This window comes from Prionailurus viverrinus, chromosome C1 (assembly GCF_022837055.1).
Source record: "Prionailurus viverrinus isolate Anna chromosome C1, UM_Priviv_1.0, whole genome shotgun sequence".
NCBI lineage: Eukaryota > Metazoa > Chordata > Mammalia > Carnivora > Felidae > Prionailurus > Prionailurus viverrinus.
In genome coordinates, this window is record NC_062568.1 from 173,123,950 (window position 1) to 173,148,005 (window position 24,056).

General features: G+C 39.3%; 1 non-coding gene across 1 annotated transcript; it reads left to right on the plus strand.

Moving 5' to 3' along the window:
• The first annotated feature begins 13,956 nt into the window (after nucleotides 1–13,956).
• LOC125174219 (U6 spliceosomal RNA) lies at nucleotides 13,957–14,064 on the plus strand. The gene has a single exon (XR_007155342.1). It is a non-coding gene; the product is annotated as a U6 spliceosomal RNA (small nuclear RNA).
• The last annotated feature ends 9,992 nt before the right edge of the window (nucleotides 14,065–24,056 follow it).

Here is a 24,056-nt window from a genome sequence, read left to right on the forward strand (position 1 = left end):
CCAAATGACTAGAGGATGGAATTATTGAGATAGAGAACAGAGAAGGAGCATTTTGGTGGTGGAAGTGGGTACAGAAATCAAAGGCATAACTGTTAAATGTTAAGTCAGATATTATTATTAGAAATCCAAATGTCAAAGAGTCATTGAATGTGAGTCTGCTTAAGAGATATAAATTCAGGAATCATCACCCTACAGGTAATACTTAAAGCCCCATGAAGCTGGGTGAAATCCCCTAAGGAGTGTGTTAAGGAGATTCAAGGATGAGCTTGGGATATCCCAATATTTAGAGATCGGGAAGATAAAGTGAAACAAGCAAAGAAGACAGAAAGAGTAGCAAACAAGGTAGAAAAAGAACCAAGAAAGAGTAGTATCCTGTAAGGCAAGTGAAGTGTTTTAAGGGGAAAAGGAATGATCAGTGGTGTCAAATGTTCAAGAAAAATGACGACTGAGAATAGACCACTGTTTTTAGTACATAGAGTTCATGTGTCTCTGACAAGAACCATTTTAGTAGACAGATATAGGGGGGAAATGGGTTCAAGAAAGAAAGGAAGGAGAACAGAGAGAGACAAATTTCCTCCTACCTGCATGTATGCTAATGGGTATGATCCAATAAAGACAGAAATCAATATAGGAGATGCAGAGGAGAATTTCTGGAGCAACATTCTTGAGAATATGAGAATGGATGAGATTTAGTGCCCAAGAAGATGAATTGGCTTCCCATCTGAGTATGGATATTTCATCCATAATTGCAGACATAAAGAATAACAATATGAGAATAAAAACAGGTACATATGGTAGTGAGGGGTATTTGTCAGTTGGATTCTTTGGGAATCAGGTTCCAAGACAGAGCTAGAAATGTAGGCTATTTACTAGGAATAATGTGTGGAAGAGATAGGGGGGACAGAGGATTGGGTAAGAATTTCTGTGAGTGCAGCACAGCTCTGAGAAAGACTCACTTACCCAACAGGGCTCCAGTAGAAAGACTGCCTATAGAGGAGTACTCTGTTAGAAATGGCCAGACCCCAGCACCCCCTCCATGCTCAACCACTGGCTAGGGGCTGCTTTGAAACAGAATGTCTTGGGTTCAAATGCTGCAGTGGACCCCCAGGTGCTACTTCTACATGCCAGCAGCTCACTGCACTGCTCACAAATGACTGACAGGCTCTTCTGCAAGGGAAATCCAAGTGGCATAACTCCATGGCTGTCACAGAATACGTGGAAAGTTTCTTCTGATTGTGAAATAGGAAGTAAGGCCAACAACTTAACTTGAGATTGGGAAAGATGTATTGGAGGTTTGAGGAGGAAAAGAAGGTGAGAAATTAGTTATCCAAGTAGAAGGAGAGTGAATCAACCACAGAATATAGTAGGCTCACTCACTAGCACTAAGGGCTCGCCTGAGTTTAGTCATAATGAGTTTAAAATGAGAACAAGTGGTTTGGTTTTATTGTTTTCTCTAGCTATTTTCTCTGCTTTGATGCAGGCATGTAGAGTTGGATTTAACCAGAGTTGAGGGTTTGCCTACCTAAGGGAGGGCAAGGGAATTGAGGATGTTTGCAAGAGAGCAATCATACAAAAACAAAGAAAGGAGAAAAGGGAGGACATGAGTTGGTTGAGGTCAAATGAAAAATAGATAGGCTCAATGGATTGTTGTAGGTTCAAGTGGAGTTGAGAAACTGGTGGAATTGGAGGTCTCTGGTTACCTTTGGCAAGAGTAGTTTTGGTAAAGAAAGGAGGGTGGAAGCTGATGAATGAGTAGAGCCATGAGTGGGAAGGGAAGAAATAGAGACCTAAATTGTAGCCAGTGCTTTCCAGACATAAGAAAATGAAGGCCTGGATGAAAGAGAATGTTTTTCCTCTAATAATGTGGGAAACACAAACGAGATGCCAAGCATTTCCTCACAAAAGGATTCTAGAAGATCACCACCTACTGGGAATGCAGGTTCTCAGTCTAGTCTTATCCCCCAAAACTGGGTAAAAGACCACTTGGCCCAGATGCTCATCTAAAGCATCTGGAGGAATGTGGACTGTGTCCCTTCCTTAGTGACCTTCCGAGTAGGAAAATCTATGAAATTGGCTTTAGGGATCAAATTCTGGGACCTAGATGAACACATTGGAGAACATAGAAGGAGTCTCATTTCTGACTTCATACAAGTTTGTACTGATCACAGGTCAAAAGCAAATTCAAAGAGTTCCCTAAGATTGTGTCACTGGAAATAGCAGAGACAGGACAAGACTCAGATGCAGAAAGCCTGGATTTCTAATTCCGGTTCTACCACTCACTAGCTATACAGCTCGGGCAAGGCATTTAATCAGCCGGAACCTCAGATCCTTCATCTAGGAAGTGGAACTAGTAACATTTACCTCATACATTGTTGTGAGGAATAGAAATAATGTGTATAAATTGTCTAGCACTATTCTTAGCAATGCTGTAGGCATTCAGTACATGATTGCTGAATCTGAACCAATTTTACTTATGAACAAATTACACACATACACAGAGTTCTGTCCACCACACACACAGACTGAAAATTTGTATGTAAACAAACACCATCCCAGAAATCTTTAAGAGTTTGGGAAGACACCAGACATTTCTAAAGTGGGTTAACTTTGTTTATACTATCTGTAAATTATTTTGAAATTCCATATTCTAAATAGGACAAAGAGAAGCAATGGATAAAACTGTATGAAGAGATGGAAAAAATAAAACAGGAAGGAGAAGTCAAGAAGAAAAAAGAAAAGGAGAAGGAATGGGAAGATGACATCTGGGGAGTTGAAGAAGAGGGAAGTGAAGAGGATTCTGCCAAGGACCCAGGAAATGACAGGCAGCGGAAGGAAGATGATGCTGAAAGTGTGTTTCTGGGTAAAAATGAAGAAGTCTGTGTTGACCAGAAGGATGAACTGTAATCTGGTAAAAAAACAAAAACAAAAACAAAACACCTTACATTCAGAGGCAAATGATGTTGCTTAGAAGGAGAAATGTTCATGAGGTTGGCCAAATCTGGAGAGCAAAACTACTTGCTCTTTTTTAAAAAAAAATGTTATTAATTTAATTTGCTTTAACAAATTTTTAATGTTTATTTTTGAGAGAGAGAGTCAGAGACAGAGACAGAGCATGAGTGGGGGAGGGGCAGAGAGAGAGGGAGACACAGAATCAAAAGCACAGAGCCGGACATGGGGCTCGAACCCACAAACCGCAATATCATGACCTGAGCTGAAGTCAGACACTTAACCACCTGAGCCACCCAGGCGCCCCTAATTTAATTTTTTTAATTTTGTATTTTAGAGAGAGAGAGAAAGACAGCAAGTGGGGAGAGGGGCAGATGGAGAGGGAGAGAAACTTAAGCCGGTTCCACGCTCAGCATGGAGCCTGATGTGGGGCTCAAGCCCATGGCACTGGGATCATGACCTGAACCCAAACCAAGAGTCCTACACTCAACCAACTGAGCCACCCAGGCACCCCTACTTGCTCTTTTTGACCAGACTTTGGATTTGTTTTTCTACTCTACCTCCTTTGCTCTATATGACCTTGGGAAAGTCACATCAGCCTCTTGGGGCTCCAATTTCCTTGTCGCTGGAAAGGGAGTGAGAATTCCTATTTCATGAGGTTGTTGCAGGGATTAAATAGTCATGTGTGTACAGTGCCTGATATAAATATATAGTCAACAAATAATCACTATTCCTACTATCATTATCATGGTGTTTATGAAATTAATTGTTGGTAAATAAACTTCTGTATAAACTTGATCTTCACTTTCAATTTATCTTAGTATATCCAGGGAATTTTATTTTTTTAAATATCTGTATTACTTGGGGCACCTGAGTGGCTCAGTTGGTTGAGCATCTTCCTCTAGATTTCGGCTTAGGTCATGATCCCAGGGTCGTGGGATAGAGCCCTACATCAGGCTCCACACTGAGCGTGGAGACTGCTTGGGATTCTCTCTCTCTGTCTCCCTCTGTCCCTCTCCCCTGCTCACATGCTCTCTCTTTCTCTAAAATAATAAAATAAATGAATATCTGTATTACTTAATATTTACTGAGTCGTTCTGATGGTTATACCTGTGGGTGATGTTGTTTTCTTCTTACAGATGTAGCAAGCACTTAAAAACAAAATCAGACTTCCTCTTAACATAAAGAAGGTACTTTGTGAAAGTCCTTTTGCTTCTCTGTTGTTTTGTGCCCTAATTTTTAAATAATTGTTACTCATTTGCAGGTTTGCTAGTCTTACACTTATCTCTTCTTACCACCTGCTCATAACAACATTATCATGGGCATTTACATAGCTCTTTACAGATTGCAAAGCACTTCCCATAAATTTGAGGAGTTCCTTCAGTGTGCTTATTCAATCCTCATAGCAGCAATTGTAGGGGATACCATTATTAGCTTCGTTTTACAGATGCAGAAACTGCTTAGACCAGGCAAGTCATTTGCTTAGGGTCAAGCTGCTGGTAAGGGACAGGACCAGTATCTGAACTCAAGTTTGTCTGATTCCAAAGCTTATCCTTTCATTGTACTAGGCTGTTGTACAGCTGAATGAGTGGATCTACATTATATTGAATACAGATAATACAGATAGCAGATACAGAATAAATACCATTTTAAGATAAACAAAAAGTCATCTTCCTCTTTTCAAAAATTTCCCAAAAAACAAACATACAGACAAGCAATTGAGTTCAGTGTGACAGCCTTTTCATTTTCAGAAGTGATACAGTTAGTGTGTTTGCCAGCTGTTTGAGGTCACTGTGCTTGATTCATGGCTCTGTTTACTTATCAGCTGTATTATCTTGGGCAAATGATCTAACTTTCCTGTGCCTCATCTTTCACATTTGTGAGACAGGGTTAATAACGGGACCTACTGCAGACTTAGCTGTGAGGATTAAATGCTGACTCCTTCCTGCCTTTGTTTTACTAGAAGTATACCAAGGACTAATCCCAGTCTAGCTGGGGAGTCAGGCCAGGCACAGCTGTCATATGATAGCACAGGGATACAAATATAATATGGGTCTGGAACACCATAGGTACTTAATAAATATTAGTTGAAAGAATGAACAAAACTCTGGCTGGTATTTTCAGGGAAGATTTCATGAAGGAAGTGACTTTTGAGCCAGATCTTCAAGAATGTGTAAGAGTCCGTCTGATGGAGAAGGAGATGTGTGGACCAAATTTCAGGGTCAAAGATTAGGGCACCTGGGGCGCCTGGGTGGCGCAGTCGGTTAAGCGTCCGACTTCAGCCAGGTCACGATCTCGCGGTCTGCGAGTTCGAGCCCCGCGTCAGGCTCTGGGCTGATGGCTCAGAGCCTGGAGCCTGTTTCCGATTCTGTGTCTCCCTCTCTCTCTGCCCCTCCCCCGTTCATGCTCTGTCTCTCTCTGTCCCAAAAATAAATAAACGTTGAAAAAAAATTAAAAAAAAAAAAAAGATTAGGGCACCTAGATAACAGGAGTTGGGTGGTGAGTCAGGAAGAAGTAGCAAGTATTCCATCTCCTTTTTTGTTATAGGTTGATGCCTAGTGTAGTTTCTGAGCCTTACAATCTTTGGAATATTCTGGCTTGGGAAACTTGCCTTAGTAGAGGAGGCAAAACTTTGCCTCTACCCTCTAGGATCTTTGACTGGGCCTGAACATTTAATTGACATAATACAGATTAACAGGAGAAAAGCATACAAATTTATTTAATATAAACTTTTATGGGACACAGGAGCCCTCATAAGGAAATGAAGACCCAAAGAAGGGGCAAAGCTTAAATGCTTTTATAATAGGTTGAACAAAGAGAGGCAATTGTGGAAAAATAACTAAAATGTTCAGGGAGGCTATAGAAAGATAAGAATTATTTTAACAAGGTCTGTTTGTACAGAATCCTCAATCTCAACTTTCTGTCCTTCATAAGAGTGTTTCTTTTCTCCTAGGAGCTCAAGGGCAGCTCTCACACAGGAGTTCTATCTCCTGTTTTCAGGAAGAAAAGAGATCAGAGTGTCCCTATTGTATCTGCTGTTTTTCAAGTGCTTTTCACTCAAAATAATCTTTATGCCAAAGCGGCATTTTATAGAGTGGTTTTTTTGGGCATCCCTCATTTTTATACCTCTTTCTATAACATAAGAGTCTTCCCATTGTGAAAAAGGGCAAGGCTTTAGATGCCTGCGTCTGAACACTGTGTTAGGGCTAGAGGACTGGCTTGTGGGTTATCTATATTTTAGGCATTCCAGTCTGATGAGAGCATCTCGTCTACTGCCAATATCTGTTCTAATTGGTTAGGCATATGCTCTACCAATTGTTATGTATTTTCAAATATCACCAGATAAAGATACTGATTTTCATGCAAAATTTGGGTGGGGGGAAGAGAATAAACAATAAGGATCTATTCAAATATTTTTTAAAGCTGCTACTTTGGAGCATACAACTCTTGATCTCGGGGTTGTGAGTTCAATCAAGCCTAGCTCCACGTTCGGCTCAGAGCTTACTTTAAAGTATATATACGGGCACCTGGGTGGCTCAGTCGGTTGAGCGTCCAACTTCAGCTCAGGTCATGATCTCCCGGTTTGTGAGTTCAAGCCCCGCGTTGGGCTCGGTGCTGACAGTTGGGAGCCTGGAGCCTGCTTCAGATTCTGTGTCTCCCTCTCTCTCTGCCCCTCCCCCACTCACACTCTGTCTCTCTCTCCTTCAAAAATAAATAAACATTAAAGTCTACATTAAAAAAATTTTTTAAGCTGTTGCTTTTACCTTTGTTAAATTTCCTTGCCTTTATTTTGATAGATTGTAGAAACATTATTTCAAAAACTAAGGTAATTTAACAAGAGAAAAATGCATGCATAGTTCCACCCATTCTGCACAGACTTTGAAATTTTTTGTATTTCCTTTCAGGTCTTGTCTTTTGAATACTACCAATCTACCACTGAAACCTAAATCTCCAGATGAAGTTTTTTTTTGTTTTTTAAATTCTGGTCAGTTAAGCGTCCAACTCTTGATTTTGGCTCAGGTCATGATCTTATTGTTCCTGGAATCCAGCCCCATGTTGGGATCTGTGCTGAAAGTGCAGAGCCTGCTTAGGATTCTCTCTGTCTCTGTCTCTTTCTCTCTCTCTCTCTGCCCCTCCCCTGCTTGTGCTCTCTCTCTCTCAAAATTAATAAATAAACTTTAAAAATCTTATATATTTTATTTTATTATATAATTTATAACTATATTATATTATATGTTATATAAAGTATATATTATTATAATATAATATATTATATACTTTATATAATATTATAATATATTATAATTATATTATATAATTTATATAATATATTATAGTATATAAAAATCTTATATATTTTATTTTAGAAAGTAACAGGTGTTCAATGTAAAAAATTTTGATTCTACAAATGTATTAAGTAGAATATAAAAATTTCTCATTATCCCCAAATCCAGGGGCAACTATACAATACTTACTGTCTTTTCTTCCAGTTTTATGTTCATTTGTTGATTGGTTGGTTTGACTGGAGGTGTAGAGGTTTTAGTTAATCACTCTCCTCAGTACATGGCATTTTATCATCTTAGGTCACTGATAATATTTTTAAAAAATGTTTATGTATTTACTTTGAGAGAGAGAGAGAGAGAGAGAGAGAGAGAGAGAAAGAGCATGAGCAAGCATGCATGAGTGGGGGGAGGAACAGAGACAGAGAGAGAGAGAGAGAGAGAGAGAGAGAGAATCCTAAGCAGGCTCCATGCCTAGTGCTGAGCCTAAAATGGGGCTTGATCTTGCAACAGCGATATCAGCACCTGAGTCTAAATCAAGAGTCAGATGCTTAACCGACTGAGCCACCCAGGTGCCCCAGTGTTTATACATTTAAGTCTTATTTGTTATTTATTTTTTCTCTTTTATCCCTTTCCTTTCCCCACAAAGGCAACTGTGTTCTATTTGGTGTATATCTTTTCATTTGTATATGTTCATATGAAATGTGAATTTTTATTTTGTATAGATGTATTTTAATTTATGCAAATGGTACAGTATTTAAATCTCATTGTGTTTCTTCAGATTTTTTACTGAGCACTGTTTTTAAAATGCATTCATGTTGCTGTGTATACATCTAATGCATTGCTTCTGACTGCTATGTAACTTCACGATATAAAATTTACTACATTTTAGCTATCTAGTCTCCGGTGATAGACCACCAAACAGGTAGTCTTTAAGTCCTTGCCTTCATAAATAATACTGCAATTAGCATTTTAATCCTTTGTGTGTCCGCATAAGAATTTCTTTGAGATATATCCCAGGAGTGGCTATGGGCTCATAGAATATGTGAGTTCATAATTCTCTTAACTTATGTCAAATTCCTTTCCACAGTGGCTATAGCAGTCCATACCCCTGCCACCATGCATAAGAGTTCCTTCCAGCCACCAGCAGGCATCAAACATTCTGATTTTTATAGTTTAATTGATATAAAACCATAGCACATTGCTGTTTTAATTAACATTTCTGATTTTTTTAAGCATCTCTTCACATGCTTTTTGATTTGTAGGTTTCTTCTCTGTTCATATCTTTTGCTTATTTTTCTCTAGAGGTTGCTGTTTTCTTTATTTGCAAGAGTTTTGTATGCTAATTATTTCAAATATCTTCTCCCATTTTCTCATCTAGTTACTTTGTCCACAGTTTTTTGTTGAATGGGGATCCTGATTATTCATCAACATTATTGTGTCATAGTCTGTGATTTTGAAGTTTTGCCTTTCTCTTCTCACAAACTATGTTTCCTATTTTAAAAATATATTTTTAAATATTTATTATGTCTTTAATTCTCCCAGAGTCCAACTTTGTATAAGGTGTAGAATTGTCAAAATATGGTAATTATAGTATTCCAGCCTTGATAGACCAGTTTCTGAGAGGGAGATATTAAAATCTGCAGCTATAATTATGCATCTATTTCTCTCTGCGGTTCTGTGTATTTTAATAGTCTGTAATTAAGTGCACCTATGGGTTTGCTTATTGTTTCTTTAATGAATATATAATTACTTTTTATCACTTTTTACCTTTTGATACTAAAATTTCTTTTTGACAGAATTAAGATCACAACCCAGTTCATATTTGCCTAGTGTATCTCTTTTCATCTTTTCATTTTTAATCTTCATATATTTTTATATTTTTTCATTTTTTAATGTTTATTTATTTTAAGAGAGAGAGAGAAAGCAAGCAGGGGAGGGGCAGAGGGAGAGAGGGAGAGAGAGAATCCCAAGTAGGATCTGCACTGTCAGTGTGGAGATCAACGTGGGGCTCTAACTCATGAACCGTGGGATCTTGACCTGAACCAAGATCAAGAATCAAACACTTAGGGGCGCCTGGGTGGCGCAGTCGGTTAAGCGTCCGACTTCAGCCAGGTCACAATCTCGCGGTCCGTGAGTTCGAGCCCCCAGGCTCTGGGCTGATGGCTCAGAGCCTGGAGCCTGTTTCCGATTCTGTGTCTCCCTCTCTCTCTGCCCCTCCCCCATTCATGCTCTGTCTCTCTCTGTCCCAAAAATAAATAAACATTGAAGAATCGAACACTTAACCTACTGAGTCACTCAGGCATCCCCTATCTTTTCATGTTTTAAGTGTGTCTCTTACAGCCAATCTATTATTGGATGTAATTTTTTTTTTTTAATTTTTTTTTTCAACGTTTATTTATTTTTGGGACAGAGAGAGACAGAGCATGAACGGGGGAGGGGCAGAGAGAGAGGGAGACACAGAATCGGAAACAGGCTCCAGGCTCTGAGCCATCAGCCCAGAGCCCGACTTGGGGCTCGAACTCCCGGACCGCGAGATCGTGACCTGGCTGAAGTCGGACGCTTAACCGACTGCGCCACCCAGGCGCCCCTTGGATGTAATTTTTAAAAATCCAATTGGTGAGGTTAACTTATTTGCATTTAATGTAATTACTATATACTAAGGTTTAGTCCCACCATCCATTTACTGTACATTCCTTTTTATCTTAAATTTCCATTTCTACTTTCCACTGGCTAGACTGAATTTTCTTCTGCAGGTTTAAAATTTATACATAACATTGTATTTACCGTGGTAGTGGCCACTAACTTCAGTCTCCAGAGAGAGTTCCTCTCTCTTAATGGCTTGAATAAAAGCCTAAACAAAAGTTCCAAGCTTGACATCCAAAGATCTGATGTGTCATGTGTTCACATTGATCTAATCACTGTTGCTGTGATGGAAAGTACTTGATCTCTAAAGGAAACACAGGGTGTCATTACCAAAAGGAAGAAAGGAGTCTGGGAAAACACAAAACACTATATGTCCACTTCTTCATACTAAATCAACTTCTTAAGCCTCAGTTTCTTCATCTGTGAAATGGCAATGATAATACCTATCTCAAAGGGGCGATATGTGGAGAATTGGGTATCATATCTCTTATAAATTATAAAGTACTGTACAAAGATTAGTTATTAGTCTTGCTCTTGCATTTCTCACATGGTATTATTTATCTGTATGTATTTGTATTGTTTGTCTGTATTTATTGACGGTATTTATCTGTACTATTATATGGGGAAGTGCCATTCTAGCCAGCATTCTCCCTAAATTGTGCCGATGCTTATGGAACTGACTTTTCTTTCCTGAGAACAATGAGTGGGCAAGATGTTAGAAGGGTGTTTGACCTGAGAGTAAGTTTCCATCCAAAGAGCCCTGAAGGTGCAGAGCAGGTTAACTTGTTAGTAGACGTGCCAGACTGCACACAGCTGAAAGTTCAGTGCAATAGTGCCAAACTCCAGTTCCTTGTCTACCTCAATTTAGATGTGTGACCTTAGGCAGATCACTTAAACTCTCTGAGCCTGAAAAATGGAGGTCACAAGAACACCTATCTCTTAAAGTTGTGGTGGGATTAAGTCAGACTATATGTTAAATGCCCTGGCCTTAAAGAAATTCTTAAGCTTCTGAGACACATACTCAGATCTCTTTATTGAGCACTTATTAACTTCCATTCTGCTATATAATGGCTAGGCTGAGTGTACGTTCTTTCTCATCTCTGAAGTACATTGACTTGCTCTCTTTTCTTAGAGAATAACTGTTGTCAAGGCCCTATGTCTTCAGAATTTGAATCAGGAATACTTGCCGACAGAATAGAATCTCACAAGAGATCCTGATCATTACGGGCAACTAAAGTTGATAATTATATATATTTCACATGTGTAGATTTAGATTCACACAAAACTGAAAGTATGTACCTGCTATGTTTACTGGAACAGGCTATTTTACCACATGATTGCTCATAAACCTATGATAATCCCATGAATTAGGTACTCATATCCCCATTTTACTGATAAGGAAATACAAGGTCACATAAATTAAGTAACTTGACCAAGGCAACACAGTTGGGAAGAAGAAGGGATACAGTCTAGTGTAATCTAAGGAAGATGGGCTTTGGAGTCAGAAAGATCTAAATTAGAATCCCAGCCATGCCATATACTAGATCTTGAACTTGGAACAGTAATCTAATCTGTTAAATCTCCATTTCCTCGGTGGGTATTAGAATATCTACCTCACCCAAGTATTATGAGGTTGAACTGAGATAGTATTTGTAAAGCAGAGTGCCTGGTACATGGTAGGTGCTTTGTAAACCCTTAGGTACTTAATAAGTATATTGGGAACCCACAGCCCATGGAGCCACCTATGGTGCTATTTTAGAGGAAACTTCAATCATCATCCAGTTTCTTTAGATACAGTGAAAGGAGCCCATCATGGGAGTTTAGAGACCTGGGATTTGATGCTGGCTCTTATTTAGTATGTGTCTGACTTTGGGCAAGGAAATTGAGCCTCAGTTTCCTTATTTATAAAGTGGAGACAATATTCTTGGCCTCACAGGGTTGCTAGACTAACAAATATAGGTGGATGCATACTCTTTTTTAGTTTTAGAAATGCTGTGTAAATGTGAGGGCTTTCAATTTGTGTTTACTATTTTCAGAGGGAGAGTACACAGGACTCAAGATAACCTGAGACCTGCCTCCTAGAGAGAAACTGTTGGAGAACCTGACCCTTAAGTGAGGCCTGATTAACTATTTGCCACTGCTGCTGCTGTGGCTGCCGCTTGTACTCAAATATCAATCATTGTGCCTGATCGGAAAGGCAGCGCTGTGCAGAATATCCACCCCCCCCCCACACACACACACATACACCCTGCCCCACACAACTGTTTGGACCAGGACTAGGAATCTGACCCAAAGGCAAGCAACTCATGAGCTTGCCAATGACCTACAAATGTCTGTCTCCTAAAAAATGAGTTGGACAAATAAATATTTCTCTTTCAGGAATTTAAATTGGGAAACATGAGGTGATTGAGGCAATTAGTAGCACTAAAACTATGACTAAAAGGATGCAAAGAAAGAGGCCATGAGGTTGAGTAGGGGTATATGAGAGAGGAGACAGAGTCTAGGCTGTCACAAACCAAAGTGATGAGGAGGCAGAAATTATGAGCAAATGGAAGCTATAAAGTAGAAAATGATAATATATGTTTATTCAACAAATATTTCTAGGGTTCCTTCTATGAACAAGGCACTGTGTTAGGCTCAGAATACACAAAAGTGACTAGGACACAGCCTCTGTCTTTATAGCACTTAATTTTAGTGGGGAAGAGAGACAAAACAAGTAAACAAATAATTACAAATTGTTTTAAGGGCTAAAAAGAAAACAAATATGAAGCTGAGATAGAACATACCAGCAAGGGAGCCACTTAAGAAACAGCAATGGTAAGGGAATCACATATCATTAAAGTGATACCTGAAGAATGAGAAGAAGCCAAGGAGAAGAGTGTTTGAAGTGGAGGATAAATAATGTCGACTAGCAGGAAATGGCTTATCATGTTCAAGGAAACTGACAAACAGAAAACAAAACAAGCCATGTGGCTGAAGGAAAGTCAAGGAAAGGGAACAGCATGAGATAAATTTGAAGGGGTAAGCAGGAGGCACATCACAGGACCCAGCAGGCCTAAGTATGGAGTCCGGAATCTAGTTCCAGTGAGCCCCAGTGAGAAGCCATGAAAGTATTTGAGTCTGGGTGATATGATCCAGTAGCATGTGTACATAAACTTGAAGGCTAAAGAGTCACTCTGGGTTCAAACCTAAACTCCACCATATACCAGCTGTGTGACCTTGGGCAAATAAGTTAAACTCTCTGTGCCCCAATTTCCTTTTCTATAAAACTGAGATAGGTTTTACCTCATAGAGTCATTGTGAAGATAATATATATACAAAGTGCTTACAGCAGTTCCTGGCACATAATAAACACCCAAAAAATGTAAGCTTGTATTATTATCTTGTTTTCAAAAATATCATGGTAGCTACTGTATAGAGAATGAATGTGTGAGGGATAAAAGAGAAGCCAGTTATGAGGCTGATGGGTCACCTAGGTAAGAGATGATGCGCAAAGTGGTAGTAGTGGTTTCTAGCTAGAGCAACCAGGTGGAGGGAGGTGACATTTACTGAGAGGGAGGAGCTTGGAGGAAGCAGGTTTGGCAGGGAAATTAGGAGTTCTGTTTTAGACATGTTACACTTCAGCTGTCAGTGAGATCCATGTAGATGTCAATGAAGTAGTTGGTTGTAAATTTGGAGCCCAGAAGAGAGGTATGGGACGAAGACATGAATTTAGAAGTCATTGACATAATCAGCATTCAAAGATTCCCTTCCTAGTATCATCATTCAAAGATACAGAAGTAGTTGAGATTATCTAGGGAAACAGTATACAGAGAGAAGTGGGAGCCAAGAAGAGTCCTGAGCAGCCACATATTTTGGAGCAGTTGAACAAACAAGGAGAATGAGGAGAGGTCTGTGAAGAGGAAGTAGAACCAGAAGAGTGTGGAATCAAAAACCAAGAGAGTAGAGTGTTTCAAGAAAATTAGGTCAGTTGAGTGTGGAAAGGTCAAATAATATAAGGATAAAAAAATAGTGAAGTGTGTGTGTGTGTGTGTGTGTGTGAAGGCGCTAAGTAAACATCAAACGGGCTGAAAATGAATTGAAGGTGTTCTTACTTTAACAGCACGTATGCTAAAACTAAAACAAAACAGAGAAAATTGGCATGACTCCTCCATATAGATGACACACAAATTGCGAAGCATTCCATATGTTTTCATATGGATTTGACAATGTTAACTTTTACATATTCAAACAGAAATTTGAATCTACAAGAATGAAAGGCATTCTAAAAATTAATATAAATAGAAAACAAATAAACCTAACTATATATAAATAAGTAATATAAACATTCTGAAGGAAAATAAAACTTAATCCAAATAAATTTTGAATGCAGTACTTTGCATATATACCTTTAGTCTAAAAACAAAACTACAAATTTTGAATCCAATTTAATAGACTTTTTAGGTGACATGGATATAGCAATTCTGAAACTATTTTGTGTGTATCACAACACTGAGCAAATGAAAAAAGACAATGATGCTGTTGGGAGTCAGAGCTCCCACTGTGGGAAAATAAGGAATAGGAGATGCAAATAAGGAATAGGAGAAAAAACCCTGTGGTGCTGAATTGGAATTAGAGTGTGCCAGTAATGAATTCATGATTAAAAATAGTTAAACTATGTTAAGTTGCCATTTTTCCTTCGTGGCTCTGTTTACCTAAAAGGCCTAAAAGCAATTATACCCCAGTAACAATGAGTGTATCTGGTGCCCAGATCTTGGTTTCTAAATACCATTGCCTACTAAAAGGGGAGCTCTTCGGAGAGATGGATGATTTCCAAGACTAGACAGGAAAAGTAAAAGATGTACCTGGGATGCTATATTACGCCAGAAAGCAAGAAAGTGCTTAAAAAAAAAAAAAAGATGGGTGTGTGTCAAAAGGATACAGGAACCAGTATGAAGGAGCTCTCACTGACCAAATCTGGGACAAGTTGAACATTAAAATGAATAATGACAGTAATAGATTATAACCTATTAAATAAAATAAGAATCTATAAGTCTATACTGACAATAATAAATATACAAATAAATAGGAGAAAAGGGAAAGATCTTGCTTACAGTATAATGCCAACTAAAAATGTAGGTGGAATAATGGAATGATAAAATCACCACTTGACCACCTTTAGAGTAATGAATTCAGATGTTGCTCTGGAGTTTTATTTTACACACATTAAACTGAAGATGTCAGTGAAATATCCAAGTGGATATCAATTAGGCAGTTGGTTGTAAGTTTGGAGCCCAGAAGAGAGGTCTGGGATGAAGATATGAATTTAGAAGTCTTTAGCATAATCAGCATTTGAGGACATAGAAGGAGTAGAGACTATCAATTAGCAATGAATGTTGAAAACTTTGAGCATAAATTTGAAGAGGAACAAGATATTTATACAGTTTCAAAGTACCTCTCCAAAGATTACTTACTTATATGGGAAAAAATGCTAACTTTATAGTGAAAAAACCTGGCAGATGCCATCTTAACCAACTGATCAAAGGTGAACAATAATGGGACCAGGTGACATAATGTTTTTCCTCACCTTATGCACTGAGGACATAACATCCCCTGGGTAGTATTCCTGCTCCCTCTAAAAAAAAAGAAAAAGAAATAGAATTATAAGTAAACATGAAACAAAACCAAATAGAAGGAAATTCTACAAAACATTGGTATGTACTTCCCAAAAATGTCAATATCATGAATAACAATGTAAGACTGGGGAACTGCTCTAGATTAAAGGAGACTAAAGAGTCATGACAGTTAAATGTAATGCATGATTAGGGATCAGGCAGTGGATCAGAGGGAAAATTGCTAGATAGGACAGTATCAGACCAATAAGTGAACTTTGAATATGTACTAAATATAAGGACTTCTATCAATGTTAAATTTCCTGAATTTGATCATCATACTTGGGGGTGGGGGAGGAATGCAGGTACATAAGAGAATGTCCTGGGGTGCCAGGTTGGCTCAGTCAACCATGACTTTGGCTCAGGTCATGATCTCACATTTCTTGAGTTCTAGCCCCACATCAGGCTCTGTACTGACAGCTCAGAGCCTGAAGCCTGCCTCAGATTCTGTGTCTCCCTCTCTCTGCCCCTCTCCCACTCACACTGTTTCTCTCTCTTTCTCTCAAAAATAGTCAAACATTAAAAAAAAATTTAAAAAGAGAGAGAATGTCCTTGTTCTTAGCAAATACACACTCAAATATTTAGAATATTAGGGGTAAATACTACAATTCGAATGGTTCAAGAAACATTTGTATATATGCATGCATTCATACACATATGCAAACACACACAAAGAGACTGTGGCAAAATATTAAATTCTGGTGCATTGGGGTGAAGAGTGTATAGGAATTCTTCATAATATTAGTGCACCTCTTCTGAAAGTTTGCAATTATTTTGAAGTAAAAAGCTTAAAAATAAACTGGAAATGAACTAGAAAGAGTATACTGATAACTCTTGAAAAATTTGGCTCTGAAGGGAAGCAGAGAAATAGGACTGGAGAGAGAGTCAGGGTTATAAAATAGCTCTTTAAAGATAGGAGAAACTAGAACAGATTTGTATGCTGATGAAAACAACAATGACCCTCAGCCCATCTTTTATAAGAGATTCGATCAAAGCCAGTTGCGTTAGGCTCCTCTGAAAACATTTTATTCCTTAAACTACAACCAAGAAGACATTTGGGTCACCACTTGAGGGCAGTACAAAATGACGCTGTATGTCATTCTGGTGGTTTTACTGTTTCAGCTGCTGGAACAAAACAAAGCCCTTTATGTGATTTTCTCTCAAATATGCCATGTGAAATAAACCTCCTAACACATCACTTTTTCCAAATCTTTTAAACAAGAAAAGACCAACATAATTCATAACAAGGGTGAGGAGAGAAGGGGGTGAGAAAAAGGGTCTCATCCTTAGAAAAATGCCTGTCACATGTCATGAATTTAATACAGAATAGAAGGTAACAGAAAAATTAGAGCATGTCAGTTGGAAGCAGCTCTAGAAAAGGATGAATCCAGCCCCCACATTTTATAGACAGGGCCTTGGGTCCAGAGGAGGGAAGGGACTTGACCAAACCACAATAATGTGGTAGAAAAGATAATTTTTTTAAGGCAGTTCTTGCTTGATTTAAAAAAAATTTTTTTAATGTTTTTATTTATTTTTGAGACAGAGAGAGACAGAGCATGAGCAGGGGAGGGGCAGAGAGAGAGGGAGACACAGAATCTGAAGCAGGCTCCAGGCTCTGAGCTGTCAGCACAGAGCCCAATGCAGAGCTCAAACTCACGGACTGTGAGATCATGACCTGAACTGAAGTCGGATGCTTAACCGACTGAGCCACCCAGGCACCCTGAAAAGATAATGGTTTTAACATTTACCCTGGTTAGTCTGTAAAGACAGAGGTTCTGATACTTTCAAATAACATCGTAAATATAGCTTGCAAAGAGACTGACCCCATCATTGGTACTGATACTGAGTTCCTGAAAAAATTGTGACCTCTGTTGTGAGACTGTGCCCCTTATGTCTTCTTCTACCCTGGGAGGATTTGACTCTTCACCTTCAAATCTTGTCCACTTTGTTTTGTTTTGTTTTGCTAATTTTTAAAAAAATGTTTTTATTTATCTTTGAGACAGAGAGACAGAGCATGAGCAGGGGAGTGGCAGAGAGAGAGGGAGACACAGAATCCGAAGCAGGCTCCAGGCTCTGAGCTGGCAGCACAGAGCCTGACGCGGGGCTCAAACTCACGGACCATGAGATTATGACCTGAGCTGAAGTCGGACAATTAACCGACTGAGCCACTCAGGCGGCCCAAATCTTGTCCACTTTGACTAGTCCTAATGCTCTGGACAGCATAGTTCTGATCACAACCAACCTATTTCCTACCCCTTTCTGGTAGGGCCTAAAGGGGTCACATAATTAGACTTTCCTACCAACACTGGGGGATGAAATTGAAGTTGGAAGATGAAGTTGGAAAAAAAGGGAATGGGCATGTGGCAATACATTATTTGGAGAGAAATAACAGTATCAATGCAGTAGACTAGAGATGATCTTACAAGGACAATCAGAAAATCCAAGAGAAGTACAAAACTATAAATATGACATAATATATAATGGAGAAGAAAGCACTTTTAGATTGATTAAAATACAGAAACCAATATGACTTCCTATCATGCTAACAAGTGGGCTCAATTATGCAGAAGGGCTCCTAACCTCACTATTACCTGTAGAAAAATGCTCACACATCAGCCTGATGTTTCAAATGCTCACACTATTACCAGCCTAACCTGGCCCCAGCCCATGCTTTAGTCTCGTGTCCTGCCATAGTTCCCATCCCATGCACCAACCACGGTTTTCTTTTTCTTTCTTTCTTTCTTTCTTTCTTTCTTTCTTTCTTTCTTTCTTTCTTTCTTTCTTTTTCTTTTTTAAATATGAAATGTATTGTCAAATTGGTTTCCATACAACACCTAGTGCTCATCCCAACAGGTGCCCTCCTCAATACCCATCACCCACCCTCCTCTCCCTCCCAACCCCCATCAACCCTCAGTTTGTTCTCAGTTTTTAAGAGTCTCTTATGATTTGGCTCCTTTCCTCTCTAACCTTTCTTTCTTTTTTTTTTCCTTCCCCTGCAAAACTTTTCTGATGTTTATTTATTTTTGAGAGAGAGAAAGACAGAGTGTGACCAGGGGAGAGGCAGAGAGAGAGGGAGACGTAGAATCTGAAGCAGGCTCCAGGCTCTAAGCTGTCAGCGCAGAGCCTGATGCAGGCATGGAACCCACGGACCGCAAGATCATGGCCTGAGCCAAAGCTGACGCTTAACTGACTGAGCCACCCACACGCTCCTCCAACCACTGCTTTCTGAACACTTGCTGCAATAGTTTAAGTGCTGTGGTATATCAGGCTGTGCTCTGCACGTGCTCCATTTTGAGGTTCACCTCAAATGCCACCTTCTTTGGATGTTTTTCCTTGATCTGACCCTCACATTTACTTGAAGATTCCTTTTGGCCCCCACAGGCATTGCATGTACTTATCTTGAGCATTCATTTCTGCCTTTTCTTCTGCACTACATAATGAGCACTTGGGGGGCATAGACTGGGTCTTAATACTACTATTATTTCTTAGGGAGTGTTTCCATTTATTAGTAATCTACTAATCTTTCTTTTTAAACATTTTGCTTCTGAGGGAGAGAGAGAGAGAGGAAGAGAAAGGGGGCATGCAAGTTGGGGAGGAGCAGAGGGAGAGGGTGGGTAAGAATCTAAGCAGGCTTTTCTCTCAGTGCAGAGCCCCATGCAGGGCTCAATCTCACAACTGTGAGATCATGACCTGAGGTGAAATCAAGAGTCGGATGCTTAACTGACTGAGCCACCCAGGCACCCCTACCAATGTTCTTTCTTATCTTTCTACCACTCCTGCCTTTCCAGCTCACTCCTTCCAACATCCCAACTCTAACAGTGCTCTGATAACCCCTGGACCAGTGATCCCAACACCTCTTGACCATTCCTTACCCATCTTATATCCTTACTTCTTTTCTTACCCACTTAAATTCCAATGTCCAATGTTATAATAATTCCCTTGATATGTCTGCTTCTCGTTTGCTTTTGTTGCTTTGTTATTTTGCCTCACAAAACTCCTACCCAGGACAATCTAACTCTCCACCTACTTTCTACCTTTTGGAAAGTTGTTGAAGAAAACCCACAATGATGTCAACTGGACTCTACAAATTCATTACCACTAATCTCAAGTGATCCTTTACTGCTATCTGGTAATCATTTTATTTAATAGTCCATCTACTTTCCCTAAATGATTATTTCATACCTTTTTTCCCTTCAAACTTCCAGTACCTTCTTCTTTCTGTTCCCTCTCAGCAGATAACCCACCCGCCTTCATCCATGCCTGCATATTCCTGTCCTCTCAATGGTACTCTGAAAGCCAATCCTTTCCCTTATGCTCCAGCAGTTCTCTCTCTTATCTATCTCATCATATTTCCCTTTCCAAAGGATCATCCCATCAGCTTAAAAAAGCATTATAGTATATCTAATATTAAAAAAAGAAAATTCTCTTGACTCCATGTTCCCTTCTAGCTAACACATTATTTCTCTGCTCTTCATTTCAGTCAAATATCTGTAAAGAATTATATATTATTCCTTGATTTCAAGTCCTACCTTTTTATTCTTTCTAGAGTCCACTCAATCAGGTTTTATCCCCTCCCTTAACTAAAGCTCTTTTTACCAAGGTCACAAAAGAACTCCATGTGGATAAATCTGGAGGTCAATTCTCAGTTCTTATCTAAGTAGCTCTATGATCAGACCGGGCACATTTGCTAACTTCCTCCTTCCTTCCTCATTTCTTCTTGAAACATTTGTCTTTATTTGGTTCCAGGGCAGACACCATGCTCTCCTGGTTTTGCTGGAAACTCACTGGTGGTTGCTCTTTCTCAGTTCCCTCTCTTTTGCTAGTTCTACTTCATTTCCTTGATCTCTAACATTGGAGTGGCTGCAGTTGGACTTGTTGGATCTACAGACACTCTTTGTACAGATAGTCTTACCCAGTCTCATGGCTTTAATGTTATTGGCCCTCTGAACTCCACACTTTTATTCCAATTGCATTCTTGACATTTCAACTTAGATGTTTAAAAAGTATCTCAAACTTATGGGGCACCTGGGTGTTCAGTCAGTTGAGTGTCCAATTCTTGATTTTGGCTCAGGTCATAATCCCAGGGTCTTGGGATCAAGTCCTGCATCAGACTCCATGCTGACCATGGAGCCTACTTAAAATTCTCTCTCCCTCTGCCTCTCCCCTGCTCTTTCTCTCTCTAAAATAAAAAAAAAATGTAAAGCACCTAAAAAGCTTTGCTTTTAAAAGGTTTGCTAAAAAGCAAACCTAGAGCAAGACAAAATTCCTGATGTTCTCCCCAAGTTGGTTTTTTCCAGTCTTCCCCCATCTCACCCCATTAGGCAAAAACTGGCAAAAACCAAGCATCATCCTTGACTCTTTTCTTCTCTCATACCTCAGATCTTTAGCAAACCAAGTAGGCTCTACCTTCAAAATATATACAGATCTGACCACTTCCTACCACTTCTTCCCCTAACTCCCATTCTCCCCCACCTCCAATTGCTAACTCTCTGACCCAAGTAATCATCATATCTGGATTGTTGTAACAATATCACATTTATTTTACTGCTTTCTGCTCTTGTTATCTACACTATATTTTTCCCACAGTAGTCCAAATAATCTTTTTTAAACCTAAGCTATACTATGTTCTTCCTCTGTTCAAAACTCCCGTAACTTTCCATCTCATTCAGTGTAAAAGACAAAGTCTTTAAAATGGTCCATAAGGCCTCACTTGATGTAGGATACTATAACCTCTCTGACTTCCTTTCTTTTTTTTTTTTCAATATATGAAATTTATTGTCAAATTGGTTTCAATACAACACCCAGTGCTCATCCCAAAAGGTGCCCTCCTCAATACCCATCACCCACCCTCCCCTCCCTCCCACCCCCCATCAACCCTCAGTTTGTTCTCAGTTTTTAACAGTCTCTTATGCTTTGGCTCTCTCCCACTCTAACCTCTTTTTTTTTTCCTTCCCCTCCCCCATGGGTTTCTGTTAAGTTTCTCAGGATCCACATAAGAGTGAAACCATGGTATCTGTCTTTCTCTGTATGGCTTATTTCACTTAGCATCACACTCTCCAGTTCCATCCACGTTGCTACAAAAGGCCATATTTCATTCTTTCTCATTGCCACGTAGTATTCCATTGTGTATATAAAACACAATTTCTTTATCCATTCATCAGTTGATGGACATTTAGGTTCTTTCCACAATTTGGCTATTGTTGAGAGTGCTGCTATGAACATTGGGGTACAAGTGCCCCTATGTATCAGTACTCCTGTGTGCCTTGGGTAAATTCCTAGCAGTGCTATTGCTGGGTCATAGGGTAGATCTATTTTTAATTTTCTGAGGAACCTCCACACTGCTTTCCAGAGTGGCTGCACCAATTTGCATTCCCACCAACAGTGCAAGAGGGTTCCCGTTTCTCCACATCCTCTCCAGCATCTATAGTCTCCTGATTTGTTCATTTTAGCCACTCTGACTGGCGTGAGGTGATATCTGAGTGTGGTTTTGATTTGTATTTCCCTGATGAGGAGCGACGCTGAGTATCTTTTCATGTGCCTGTTGGCCATCCGGATGTCTTCTTTAGAGAAGTGTCTATTCATGTTTTCTGCCCATTTCTTCACTGGGTTATTTGTTTTTTGGGTGTGGAGTTTGGTGAGCTCTTTATAGATTTTGGATACTAGCCCTTTGTCCGAAATGTCATTTGCAAATATCTTTTCCCATTCCGTTGGTTGCCTTTTGGTTTTGTTGGTTGTTTCCTTTGCTGTGCAGAAGCTTTTTATCTTCATAAGGTCCCAGTAATTCACTTTTGCTTTTAATTCCCTTGCCTTTGGGGATGTGTCGAGTAAGAAATTGCTGTGGCTGAGGTCAGAGAGGTCTTTTCCTGCTTTCTCCTCTAGGGTTTTGATGGTTTCCTGTCTCACATTCAGGTCCTTTATCCATTTTGAGTTTGTTTTTGTGAATGGTGTGAGAAAGTGGTCTAGTTTCATCCTTCTGCATGTTGCTATCCAGTTCTCCCAACACCATTTGTTAAAGAGACTTTTTTCCATTGGATGTTCTTTCCTGCTTTGTCAAAGATGAGTTGGCCATACGTTTGTGGGTCTAGTTCTGGGGTTTCTATTCTATTCCATTGGTCTATGTGTCTGTTTTTGTGCCAATACCATGCTGTCTTGATGATGACAGCTTTGTAGTAGAGGCTAAAGTCTGGGATTGTGATGCCTCCCGCTTTGGTCTTCTTCTTCAAAATTACTTTGGCTATTCGGGGCCTTTTGTGGTTCCATATGAATTTTAGGATTGCTTGTTCTAGTTTCGAGAAGAATGCTGATGCAATTTTGATTGGGATTGCATTGAATGTGTAGATAGTTTTGGGTAGTATTGACATTTTGACAATATTTATTCTTCCAATCCATGAGCAGGGAATGTCTTTCCATTTCTTTATATCTTCTTCAATTTCCTTCATAAACTTTCTATAGTTTTCAGCATACAGATCTTTTACATCTTTGGTTAGATTTATTCCTAGGTATTTTATGCTTCTTGGTGCAATTGTGAATGGGATCAGTTTCTTTATTTGTCTTTCTGTTGCTTCATTGTTAGTGTATAAGAATGCAACTGATTTCTGTACATTGATTTTGTATCCTGCAACTTTGCTGAATTCATGTATCAGTTCTAGCCGACTTTTCATGGAGTCTATCGGATTTTCCATGTATAATATCATGTCATCTGCAAAAAGCGAAAGCTTGACTTCATCTTTGCCAATTTTGATGCCTTTGATTTCCTTTTGTTGTCTGATTGCAGATGCTAGAACTTCCAACACGATGTTAAACAACAGCGGTGAGAGTGGGCATCCCTGTTGTGTTCCTGATCTCAAAGAAAAAGCTCTCAGTTTTTCCCCATTGAGGATGATGTTAGCTGTGGGCTTTTCATAAATGGCTTTTATGATCTTTAAGTATGTTCCTTCTATCCCAACTTTCTCAAGGGTTTTTATTAAGAAAGCGTGCTGGATTTTGTCAAAGGCCTTTTCTGCATCGATTGACACGATCATATGGTTCTTCTCTTTTTTTTTATTAATGTGATGTATCACGTTGATTGATTTGCAGATGTTGAACCAGCCCTGCATCCCAGGAATGAATCCCACTTGATCATGGTGAATAATTCTTTTTATATGCCGTTGAATTCGATTTGCTAGTATCTTATTGAGAATTTTTGCATCCATATTCATCAGGGATATTGGCCTGTAGTTCTCTTTTTTTACTGGGTCTCTGTCTGGTTTAGGAATCAAAGTAATACTGGCTTCATAGAATGAGTTGGGAAGTTTTCCTTCCCTTTCTATTTCTTGGAATAGCTTGAGAAGGATAGGTATTATCTCTGCTTTAAACGTCTGGTAGAACTCCCCTGGGAAGCCATCTGGTCCTGACTCTTATTTGTTGGGAGATTTTTGATAACTGATTCAATTTCTTCACTGGTTATGGGTCTGTTCAAGCTTTCTATTTCCTCCTGATTGAGTTTTGGAAGAGTGTGGGTGTTCAGGAATTTGTCCATTTCTTCCAGGTTGTC